Genomic DNA, 13,636 nt, shown 5'->3' on the forward strand with positions numbered 1-13,636 from the left:
CCTCTGTCTCAACATTATTGCAGCAGCATTCCTATAATGTCTGTATTTGATTTCAGTTGTCTGCACATGGAATTTCTCCCTCTCTCACTTTTAATTGTCTAAGTAGATCTGGAGTCTCACCTTCATGAGATTAACAAAGGATCTACCAAAGACAAAATTCTGCTGTAGAAGAATTTTTCTGGCCACTATCATGTCCTTCCCTTAAAGCCAAGTCACCTGCAGCATTTTGAGATTATTTCCTAGAGGGCGAAGCCTGTCATACTAGTTGCTAATATGTTGAAATACTTTTATACTGTTTGGCAAATAGCCACTGTCCTGAACCCTCCTGAGGGCCTCCACTGTCCTAGTCACTCTGATCTATGCCCTGGATATTCCAGTCATACCTTGCAGATATAGCAACTGAGGGATGGAAAGAACCAAGAGGCCTCCTTCTGAATGGTCAGTTCCTGCTCTTTGTCATTAAAGATTTTGAAAATAGTTCCTGATTACTTCATTTGAGATGTATCTAATGCAGATTCCTCTCTGTTCTTCAATATGTACACAATATATAAGTATGATGGGGCAGATGAACCTGACATTTCATGTTGTTTCTGTTTTAGCTTGATAAGTTAATTTTTTGGGTAAAGAGCTTAGTGTGACTTACCTGATGTGAGAAACAATACTTATAATTTGGTAATCCATGTGTTTCCCATGAGAGAGGAAAAGCACGTAGGGGGACGTAGGGAAATAATGGAGACTACGACTAGGAATCATATGAAATGTAGGCAGTTGCTGTTCATTGTGTGACTCTAGTTAACACCTATACTTCGCTTCCCAGGAACTGCTTATCTTATTTATTAAGTTTTACAGTGGACTAAGCAAGGTGGCTGTTGTGGGCCTAGCTGGGCCCCTCCATGAGGACAGCATCATGCTTATCTTCTGTACCAATGTACATATGCACTTAGCAGGCCCAGAGTAGTCATTCACCAGTATTGCTAAATGAAGGGACAAACGAGAAAGATGCTGGCTTGCCACAGCAGCGACTCTAAAAAAAAGAGAGAGACTTCTGAGGAAATACTTAGGATGCACTTATTTTTTCGTTGTTTTAAAGATTTATTTATTTATTTATTCATTCATTTATTTAATTTATTTATTTTAGAGTGCAAGTGGTGGGGAGGAGCAGAGGGAGAGGGAGAGCATCTCCAGCAGACTCCCCACTGAGCGCAAAGCTGGATCTAGGCTCGATCCAAACACCCTGAGATCATGACCTGAGCTGAAATCAACAGCCAGATGCTCAACCCACTGAGCCACCCAGGTGCCCTAGAATGCACTTCTATCAGAAAAATAAAACATATGATTAGACATATAATATGGTTTTTACATAAAAGAAGTTATATGCAGAAAAATAAAAAAAATACTTGATTTAAGTACATTACATTAATGGCATTTTTTCAACTCCTTTAAAAATATTGTGTTTTCCAATTTTTGAGTAATGAACAAGTAGGTATTATTTAATTAATATATTATATGAAATAAGATCTATTTAATTATTAATCAGAAAAAATAACCCTTAGAACCTAAGCAAAGAACAATTGACTCATATGTTGAGTTAATGATTTTCTCGTCAGAGGGAGAAGAATTTAGGGAGAGGGGAAGAATGAGAAAAGGAAAAAAGAGCAAAGAATATGTTAATAAGAGGGCCAGATTTAAGACTGACTCTCCAAAAGCTCACACTGAAGTCCTTAGGGAGGGCTTCTAATATTTAGATGCTGAAATTGCTACTTTTAAAAAGAGTGATCAATGGAATGATTTTGAATGTTCTGCTTACTATAGAAGAATAAATCAAGAAAAATATGAACAATTCCAGAAAGCAATTTTTAAATATTAAAAATTGCTTTTTAAAAATTTATTAAAGTGACTTGTGATCATTAGAGAAAAAAAGATACAGACAAAATAATAATAATATTAATTAATAATAATAGCAACAGTCCTATTATCCTATTATTCTATCACAAAATATTCTATCTATTATTATCCTACCCTATTATCCTATCATATTATTCTATCAAGAAATAGCAAATGTTAATATGTTGGAGTTTCTAAACCCCTTTATTTGGGCTTAGACACATATACACATATCCTAACAAAATAAGACCACACACCATAAATTTTGTAATCTATTTTTTCACTTAGAAGCACATACTAAATATTTGTCCATGTTGATAAGTATACTTTTATACAATATTAATAGCTGTATACTATACATATGTGAATGCTATAAATAATAAAATAATAAAATATAGAAAGGCTGAAATCATGCCATTTGCAATGATGTGGATGGAGCTAGAGTGTATTATGCCAAGCGAAATAATTAGAGAAAGACAAATACCATACGATTTCACTCATATGCGGATTTTAGAAACAAAACAGATAAACATATGAGAAAGAAAAAAGCAGAGAAAGAGGAAGCAAACCATGAGAGACTCAACTATAGAGAACAAACTGAGGGTTAGGGGGGTGGGCACTGGGCTAGATGGACGGTGGAGATTAAGGAGGGCACTTACTGTGATGAGCACTGGGTGTTGTATGTAAGTGATGAATCACTAAATTCTACTCCTGAAACCAACATTACACTACATGTTAACTAGAATTTAAATAAAAAATTGAAACAAAAAAATATATAGAAAGGCTATCAAATATTATTTGACCAGTCTTTGGCTGTTGGTTTTACAAATTTTGAATTTTTTCTATCATACTTCAACAAACTTCCTTATAGCTAAACCACTGCACAAATATATTTCTTCATGAACTATTACTTCCACAGGTAAAATTTCTAGGTGAAAGTATTATTATTTCTATGATTTTTGATGAACTATTTTCCCTCCAGAAAAGCTATAATAAGTTACATTCTTACCAGTCATATATCTGAGTACTTGTTTCCTCTATCACCAGCATTGCATATTATTTTTTAAGAAATATTTGCCAATCTAGCCAAAAATTACTTGTCCATTTTTTAAATTTACAAGTGAAGTTAAATTTATTTTTGTTTGTAACTTTGGCCACTTGCATACTTTTTTTGAGAATTACCTGCTGGTGAAAATTTTTATGATTCCTGGGGTACTTAATCATTCACAACTACATATTGAGTGTCACTTTTGTGCAGGTAATATGCTGGCATTGGCATATGGAGATAGGTAGGACAAAGTCCCTGCTCTGCTCTCAGGAAGTTCAGTTAACCGGTGGAATGAGGAATAGTTTTCATCTCAAGTGTTAACCCCAATTAACTGGCAATGAGTGGCTGCCTGGGGGAAGCATTTTGAGGCCAAAGTGGACAATGGCTCTGTGAGAGATGTCTGCCATGGACACATGAAAGGAAAGTGGTGATTCACATCTTTTTGTTGTTGTTGACCCTGCGGTAGTGGGATGGTCACATTATCTTTAAAAATCTCTTTTAAAAAGCCAGTACATTAACTATTTGACTATTGAAAGTTTATGAAACCTAGTGATTAGAATTTATCATAATCAAAAATAAAATGCTACAGTTGCAAATTTTGTTTCTTCTGATTATGTTTGGTAAAACACTGTGATTCCTTTTATAATCAATATATAACATGATATTTTTCTATACATGACAGCTTACAATGAGGCAATGCAGTTTAATAGTATGGTATCTTTTGCCAGAGTTGATTAATCCCCTACAACCCTGAAGAGATAGCCCTATATGTGATTTTAGCCCCCTCTTCTCATCCTCTGCCTGTAATGGTTGGACCTGAGGTATATACCTCTCCAATGTTGTCAAATCTGGTTCATGATGCTGTCCCTTGTTGGCTGCCCTAGAGCTCTTAAATAAGTAGCTTAATTTGGTGACCTAATTTTAGAAATTATCTATTGCTGGATTTCCACTGAATTTGGCAGTTGAGGAAACTGCCTATATTAAATCAGATTTTTTAAAAAAAATGTTCCTCTGCGTTGTTAGCATTGCATTTTGAAGATGGTGAGGTAGTGGTTGCTTAAAATTTTCAAAGAATGTACTATTCTGGTGAGATCATATTCTTTAAAAATGCATTCAAAGGTAAGTCAATATAAAAAGGATGAAGCCAGCTGTCATTGAGTTGTCTGCTTTTGACTGTCCCTGGGAGCACAGGTAAAAGTTGTTAGCCCTGCCCAGCACCTTTCATACCTTCAGATCGCTTGGGCCTAGGTTGATGATTATTGGGGGTCTAATTCATGAAAAGAGAGGGCAAACGTAAGGCTAAGATTTCCTAATACTAAACTTTGATTATCCTTTGCTTCTCTCTCTCTCAAGTACATATGCGCTAAGTTTGGGGTTCTTTGTCATGCTTTCCACTTTGTAAACTAAGACAATGTTCAACATAATAGAGCCAGTTAGAAATTGGAACGGAGACATAAAAAAATGAGTCAAGCAAAGGGTATTGAGCTCAAGTGTTATAAGGTCATGTACAGCAAGCCACGGCCACTGACTAGTATACTGTATGACCCATTGGACTGTATCATCCCGCAAGGGCACCATTTCCTGATTGACACAGAGTGTCATAAGAGTATGTTTCCATGAAAATAGAAATCGTTAAACCAGCAGCATCCTACTCACATAGCTTCCACTCTTTTATTTCGCTCAAAGATTACTAAGTGCTGAGCCAACATGAACCTTGCTTAAGTATTCATGGGTGCTAAGATCTCAAGACACCTGATATGCCTGAGATAGGTGCTGGACTAGAAACTGAGAAATGGTCAATAGTCATCCTGGGACACTTTTCTATTTCTTTATGCAGTCAGTCAACTCCCTTCAAGCTAGGTCATGGCTCCACCGACAAAATAGGCATCATTTGAAACAATTATAGTCCTCAAAGTAAAATTCTATTGTATTTTTTATCTCCAGGAATTCATAAAGATTTGATGGGTATTTTTAGTAGCACTAGACTGTGATCTACTTGAAACAGGAATGCTGTAGCTTTATTTATTTTATTTTATTTTTTTTAAGATTTTATTTATTTATTTGAGACAGAGAGAATGAGAGAGACAGAGCACATGAGAGGGGGGAGGGTCAGAGGGAGAAGCAGGCTCCCCGCCGAGCAGGGAGCCCGATGCGGGACTCGATCCAGGGACTCCAGGATCATGACCTGAGCCGAAGGCAGTTGCTTAACCAACTGAGCCACCCAGGCGCCCTGTAGCTTTATTTTATATCCCCAGTGCCTGGTATAGTAGCTGGCACCAAATGATTTCTCTATTGTTGAGTTAATGAATAAGTTAGTGTATGTATCAATGAGTGAATGAATACATAATGCATATGGGACAAATGTATTATGTGAATGTTATTTTATTCCATATTTCACACCCACTGGCTGGAAAACATGCAATACATTTTGTTTGTGGCATTTTGTACGTATGTCTGTTGGAATATGAATGTAAGTATTAATCCATCTTGTTTCTGAAATTAAAAACACACACACATACTCAATTAAATGTGTTGTTTTCTCCTTAAGCTTCTATAAAAATGTATAATTAAAATAGAATTTCTTTTGATTTTTGTTTTATTTCATTTTATGTTTTGTTATCTAAGAGTTAGAGATAAGGAGTAGTGGAGACTAACGCACTGGGATTTGAACATGTGAGTTTGTCTTGCTGACAGGGTCTTGCAGATAAAATGTCTTTGGCTAACTTCAAGGTGACTGATCCCATATTTCTTGTTGTGAACCATATTAATACATTTTTCCTTGTGTATAGTGTATAAAGCTAGGTCCTAACAGTTGCCAAATAATTGCCTCTGAAATAAATGGTACTACAAATCCATGGGCAGGATACAGCAGTCTTACTGAGCAGATCTTACAAAACTCAAAGCTCCCTGAAAACTACTCATTCAGGGAGTAAGTAGTCTGGTACCTAAAAATGGTCCAACAGAGGCTTATATTCCCATTGCCTTAAGACTGGCAGCATGTGGGTGGCTGCATGGTACTCATATATTCAGGGAAAAAATCATTCAAAGGAGATCAAAGCCAGGAATCATGAAAGGGAAAGGACCCTGTTCTGATTCTTGTCACTTAACTTCTTCCCTTCTTGACTTTTATTCTATTCAATCAAAATGTTTTTTCTATTCCGAAAGGAGGATGCTGTTATGAGTTAGACAATCCACGTTCCAGTGTCTTCACTGTGAATTCCACAGCTAGACTTTAATCCATTTACAGATGTTCCTAAGTTATCAATTCATCCTTCTGAACCCATTGAATGTCAGCCTTGCTCTTTTTATTTTCACTGGTTACAATGTGTGGAATCCCTCAACTACGCCCGATTTCAAGAATCGAAGTTGGAAGCTTGTGATTTTCTCTGTTATTTAGCTTCTTCAAAACATTGGCTGAGCTCTAGAACCATTTCTCTGGCCTCCATGGCTAGAAAAGCTTTCTGAGTCTTCATGTGGAAAACAAGAGCAAATATAAAAAGAGGGCCTTAGTTTTACAAATAAAATTAAGGTCTACTGTTACGGACTGAATTGTGTTCCCCTAATATTCACAAGTTTAAGTCCTAACCTTTAGTACCTCAGAATGTGACTATATTTGGAAGTAGAGCCTTTAAAGAGGTAATTAAGGTCAAATGAGGTTATATTGATGGACTAATCCAGTATGACTAGTGTCCTTACGAAGAAGAGAGATAGACATCAGAAATGTGTGTACATAGAGAAAAGGCATATGAAGACACAGCAAAAAGGAGGCGATTGACAAACCAAGAAGAAAGGCTTAGGATAAACCAAACTTGTCAACACCTCGATCTTCAATTTTCAGTCCCTAAAGCTGTAAGAAAATAAATTCCTCTTGAAACTACCCAGTCTGTGATATTTTGTTATGGCAGCCCTAGCAAACTCCTACATTCACATAAGGTGCCAAACTTTATACAAAGACTCAGGAAAATAATTGTGATCAGAATCTAAGTCTTCTGAGTCTTTTTTAAACCAAATCATCAAGTACTAATTGCACATCTACTATGAGCCAGATACTGTCCCCGAAGTGGTTTGTTGAATTTCATTCAGAATATCTGATATGTCATTTCAATTCCCACTATGTAGTTGTTGAAATTGTGATTCAGAAAGGGTGAAAGGCTGATCCACAGTCAGAACTACTAAGTGGTAATTCCAGGGATCAAACTACAATTTTCCAAATTCAAGTCTGGCAATCTTTCTGCTAAAGCACACCTTTCCTTTCAGTTATACATCCATCTTTTACAAAGACAAATAGACTGGCTAAAGGGTGAATTTATAAAACACATCAGATTCTCTTGCTGTGATTTGCTTTCCGAGAGGACACTGGAATCAATACCGTGTGAATTATATGCCTGTTTATTTAGATTGCTAAAAAGACCTGGATTTTTACAAAGTACTGTCAGGGAGATTAATATGCATTATAACAGAATGTGTTAAGGATTCATGGCCATAGTAACAGAAAAATAAAAATAAACTTAAAAAAAAACCATGAACCTAACATTTCATAGCACATTCTTATTCATGTAAATTACATGGCTCTGGCATAGATGAAAAATGAAAATATTGGACACATAATATGTGATCATTCTTTAAGCAGATATTTTGGCTTCAGGGCTTAAATTTTATGTTATTCTTCTTTCTTGAGATTGTTTTCCTTGTTAATAGGTTTGTTGTTTTGCCCTTTAATTATGTATTGTATTGTTAGTATACCATTAAAGAGATTTGTAAGATTCCTGTTTGCTTTGTTATGTTTCAGAAATAAACTCACCTTCCTTTGTTAAAGAAAAAAAAAAGACTATTATGGTGAGGAATTTTCACTGTAATCAGACTGACTATATCCAAGGCATAATCACAGCATTCTTTTTTGATTTCACCGAACACCTCTACTTAGATTTCAAATTGCTTTACTTAATGTATCCGTAGTTATTTAAATAATTCTAGTGAGATTAATAAGAAGCAATGACCTTCTGCTTTTGTGAAGAAAAAACCTGAAGTTATGCAAAAAATTAAGCCTCTTGCTGAAGTTCTAAAAAGAAACCTCAACTTTATCACACAATTCAAGAAGGAAGGAAGGAAGGAAGGAAGGAAGGAAGGAAGGAAGGAAGGAAGGAAGGGCAAGAGGGAGGGAAGATTTCCTACTTTGTAAGGTACCCTCATGTATAACATTTTTATTTCACTTTAAATTAATGTCTCATTGGGGCACCTGGGTGGCTCAGTCATTAAGCGCCTGCCTTCGGCTCAGGTCATGATCCCAGGGTCCTGGGATCGAGCCCCGCATCGGGTTCCCTGCTTAGCGGGAAGCCTGCTTCTCCCTATCCCACTCCTGCTGCTTGTGTTCCCTCTCTCACTGTGTCTCTCTCTGTCAAATAAATAAATAAAATCTTAAAAAAAAATAAAAATAAATTAATTAATTAATGTCTCATTGTTCCCTGTGCAATTATTCTCATTTCACAAATGAAGTAATCATGAAATAAGTATGACTAGATCATGCCATATAGTTAACAGTATATTCAGGGTAGAGAAATTTATTTTCTTGTGCTTTCCCCACTAAACTATATTACTTCCAAATCATGAAAAAAATGTAACTTTGCAAATTTCTTTCAATTTTAAAAATTCATATTAAGTTATTTTACAACCTTCATAATGTTTGCTATATAGAAGCTTAATCTTTAAAAAATTTAAATTATGGTATCATTTTTCCAACTGTAGCTTCAAAATATTGAAGAAATGCTGTATTTTATTTCTACATTTCCTATCTTTCCTATCAATGATGGATCCACCTATGTTACATGGGTCCATTATTCTAGGTTCTAGGTTGAGAATACAAGGATAGAGTGTGGATGAGCAAGTATTAACCTACATCATTTTATTTTCAGAGAGAGGGATTTTAGATTGGGATAAGAAACACAGTCCCTGGGGTCTTTTCCTCTGTCAAGGAGATTCATGAATTGATAACACATCATTTTTTCTGACCTATTACTCATATTCCTTATAGTCAATATTGAGGGAAAATACACAGTTGCTATTAGTAAATAAATTGCTGATATTACCAACTTCATATACTTCTTTTCCATCTGTAGGCATGCTGTTGCTCTACCAAATAAATCATGTTCAAAAAGAACAAAAAATAATAATTTTTTTTTTTTTAAAGATTTTATTCATTTATTTGAGAGAGAGAGAATGAGAGAGAGCACATGAGAGCGGGGAGGGTCAGAGGGAGAAGCAGACTCCCTGCCTAGCAGGGAGCCCAATGCGGGACTCGATCCAGGGACTCCAGGATCATGACCTGAGCTGAAGGCAGTCGCTCAACCAACTGAGCCACCCAGGCGCCCCAAAAAATAATAATTTTTAATGTATGTTTCTAACTTAACTAAGAACATAGTGAGCTAAAGCCATAATGGGGAGAAACCATGGATAATAAATAAGAATTATATATCTCTAAAGATATCACAGAAATTTGTTATTGTTTAGGTTTATTGACATAAATAATTTTCCAATGTTTCACTGTGTTAAAGAATCAATACTCAAAATTTCTATTTCTACTGCCTACAAAATTAGTTCTTTAACAGAAATACTAAATAGAGCTCCCAATTTTATACACAAAGAAAAAAAAATAGATATATATTCGATATTCAATGTTTTCTTAATTTTTAGTATTATGGATCATCATATGAACATTAAAAAAATAGAGTCAAGTTTCCATAGTGTTTTTATTTTTTTTACATATATATGTATACAGGTATATCAGGTAAAAAAAAATACCATATATATGTAGATAGATAAGATATAGATATACAAAGTATATGTATCTTCTCCAAGGTGGGTGGATATGGAGAGAATATATGAGGGAAGATTAAATGAGTAACATAAAAGAGCATATTTTGAATTACTTTTAAAATTTCACCATAGAAAAACTTCAAATCTTGGACTACCTGCAAGTGTTATATAATGTTCTAAGTTGTTAGAAATACATCTGAATTTATGGAGTTGTTTGGCTGTAGCTTGGCTTGCAAGCAACATGGCAGATGAAAAACCACTGAACTGAAAGTCTTGAACTGGACTGGCCATTAGGCAAGGGATGCTGGGCTTGCCATTGAAAAGCTATACAGTTCAAATTTCTCCTCCATAAAAAGAGATGACATTTGCCCTGCCAGTCACACAAAATGACTGGCAGATTCAAAGGAGGTGGTCTGTCTGAAGACTTTGAGAAGTGTGAAATGCTATATAATGGGTGAGGTTGTTTTGTTTTGATGATGAGAAGAATGAAGACAAGGAGGAGCACCAGGTTGATAATTGAAAGAGTGTAATTTCTCCGCATTTTTCTGGGATAGGGAATGCTCTTAAGGAAGAAAAAAATCCCCAAAACTAGTTATCTTGAAAAAATGTTTCTTGACATATAAATGATGAAATTTCATAGGTTTATTTCCAAAAGTAAATATTCATATGACTTAAATCTACTCTTCCATTATCTTTCACTTATTACCAGTCTATGTTTGCTTTTTGGTGTATCTTAGAGGAAATGTGAAAAGAAAAATTCTAAGATCCTCCCAGGCATACATTTTTCCCCAAACTGCATTAGTGTCTTTTAATTTATATAATTCTATTACTTGAAATGTTATTTTATATCTTTTAAACTTATAATAATGATTATTACATTTACATTACCAATCAAGGAAACACTATTTTTGTTACCTTCTTATTGATTTTCTCCATTAAAAAAAAAAAAAAAAAAGGCAGTCTACTCCACTGAGACATAATTTCTCAACCCCTCCTGAAATTAATTTATTTAATTATATAAAACCTGAGATTTCAGTCAGGCATAGGACAAGTAACCAGAAATGAACAGCTGAAGGATGGTCTTATTCCCAGGCACACGAAAGGATTACATATACAGGGACATGATTATTTGCAGCTTTTTTTTTTTTTTTCCTAGAGAGCAAATCTGATACATAGGTCTTGTGAGAATTCAGTAAGAATAGAAATAATTTCCATATTATTTTTTCTAATGGCACTAATTAGAAAGATTTATAGTTGCCAAACAACAGGCAGAGTGTATGTCTCTTGTCCATGCAGTTAATAGATCATGAGTTGTCTTTACAATTCTGTCCGGCAAAAATTGGCAAGGCCTTTTTACAGCACAAACACATCAGAGGTCACAGAGTTTCCACTTTCCTGACCCAGAAAGGCTTTTGATTTTCTTGAGAATCACTATGCCCTTTGGATGAAAAAAATTACCTTTATGTACATTTTCATTCAGATTTTAGATATTTTTTTTAAGTAGGTAAGATAGCAAAGGTCCATTCTGACTCTGAGTTACCTTTCGAAAACTATATTCACTGTTAAGTCTACTTGCTATATTTTTCATTGCAGATGCCTAGGAGTTTAGTTCAAAGTATTATTTCAATGTACTATGTCCCAGGTGACTGAGGCGTCCACTGCAATCTTCTCCCAGCCCCTAGGACTGTATTAAGACAAAACTCTGGGCAAAGAACACATCCAGTTTAATGCCTGAGTGCACAGAAATGAAGGAAAAAGATAACTTGCGTGTATAGTTCTCAACTAGCCCCAGTGTGATGAGCAGCATTAGACTACCACTAAATACACAACACATACACACAAACACACACACACACACACACACACACACACACACACACACAGAGGTGTGAAAAACTGAAAAAGGAGAAAACATTAGCATAACTGATTTTATGGTTCCTGGCTTCTTTCCATGCAGGGTCATCAGAATAAGTCTCTTTTTCCATGAGAGAATGGTTTCCTATAGAGAAATGTCTATCCCATATGAATATAACTCTATACTTTATTAAAGCAGTAATATTAAGGGAAAATGATTTTTAGCCAATATCTACCTTTCCTAGGCATTTCTAGATGTTTAAAAGCTATTGTGCACCTCAAATAGGAGTAAATAATTACTTTACTTTGCTTTCTCTTTTAATTGATTAAGTTTTGCTCATGTTGTGATAACAGGTTTATTTGAAAGTGAAAGTAATTTGTTACAGAATAGCAGCTTTTATAAATGGAAACTTTTACAACAGAACATTGTGAGATGTTTAAATATTAACCAGACATATTGTTCACTCTCAACACTAAATTTTAGAAACTTAATACAAATTAAGTACATACATTATATTGTTGGGTCTTGCTTACCAGTGCTAAGAAATCCAAAATGTTCAATTCTAATTAAAAATGAAATTGAACTGCAATTCCCTGGAAACAAGGGCTGATCAGACTCAATAAGCTTTATTTAATTTATTTCAGAAACAAAATAATTGAATTGCTCGTAGACAAAAAAATGCTTACTGTTAAAGAAATACATGCTTCCAAATCTTTTGCAATTCTATTATATTTTCTAATGTTCACAGTTGATGTCATATCCCATATATATGTTTCAAGACACTTAAGCGTTTAAGAATATGCCAGATATCTTTATTATTCACAACTTCTATATGTACATTTACTAGGGCTGCACCATAAATTACATCCTTGAACTTTTCCTTTTTTAATTTTAAAAGATATAAAAAGACTATTATTCTTCATTGTAAATGTTTTACTTGGGTTAGTATTTAAAAAAAAAAAAAAAAAAAAGACTCTCCCAAATCCTTGACTAACATCGTTTAATTGTCACATCACCCTGGGAGATTTTTAAGATTACTCTTACTATTTTTCTTATCTGTATTTGGTTTTGCTTATTCAACTTCAGAAAACTGTGCCTCAATGAGGTGTTGTAACATTTCCATGGTTATATAGCCTGTAATAGTGAAGATGGAAACACTGGTTTTAAAATAATAGGAAAAATGGAAAAATAAACTAACCATGAATGAAGAGTATACTGTTGGACAAAGAGTGGATCAAATTATCCCATGCTCCCCTCTCTTTGTGTTTTCAATTATTTTATATCAGGATTCAGTTTGAGATCACAATGGTCCTAACACGACTAAGCCCAGAAGGTTGAAAATGGAATGGCTCCCCCAACTTCAGGAAGAGTGTTCTTTGGATATAAGGTTGGATTAAGGAGCATTGATTCTAGAAAAGTCCTAGACAGTATCTCTACCCAGCTGTGGACTTTTGTAAGAACAGCCAATGCAACAATTACAGTAGCCAAACAATGAAATAAGCAGGAATACTTCTTCAGGAGATAGAATTTACACAGGAGAAATGTCCATCTGTCGGGGATTCGTAGAAGTCACCCTAACACTGGACAGAAGTTTTATCTAAATCTACTTCTCTCATAGTATTTGCCTTGTTCAGGTAAAATAAATAAGATGAGATAAATGAAATGATATATGATAAGACTTTTAAACAGGCATATGTAAGACAGTGTCATCATCATAATTAATCCTGAAGTACACTTTTTATTAGATCTCAAAAATGTTTAGGAGAATAAAAAAAAGTATGAGTGTAATAAAGTTGGATGAACACATCAAATCAGAAAATAGGGGAAAAAAGATAAATAATAAACATTATGTATGATGAAAGAAAAATAAATAAAGCATATAAATTTTTATGCTAAAAAAAAAAGAGATGAATCATCCCATTAAAATCAGAGATGTTTGAAAAGGAACAAAACCTTAGCAATGTGTTTTACAAGAAAGCTTTCTGAAACAAAATAATAAAGATTGAAGGAAATGATAAGCAAATAGGCACTTGGCAAAT

General features: G+C 34.5%; 1 protein-coding gene across 2 annotated transcripts in view; it reads right to left on the bottom strand.

The window, feature by feature from the left end:
- Nucleotides 1-13,636, bottom strand: part of NAALADL2 (N-acetylated alpha-linked acidic dipeptidase like 2) — a 1,303,067-nt gene that overhangs the window by 467,204 nt on the left and 822,227 nt on the right. The window lies entirely within an intron of this gene.

The sequence above is a fragment of the Halichoerus grypus genome, chromosome 1 (assembly GCF_964656455.1).
Source record: "Halichoerus grypus chromosome 1, mHalGry1.hap1.1, whole genome shotgun sequence".
NCBI lineage: Eukaryota > Metazoa > Chordata > Mammalia > Carnivora > Phocidae > Halichoerus > Halichoerus grypus.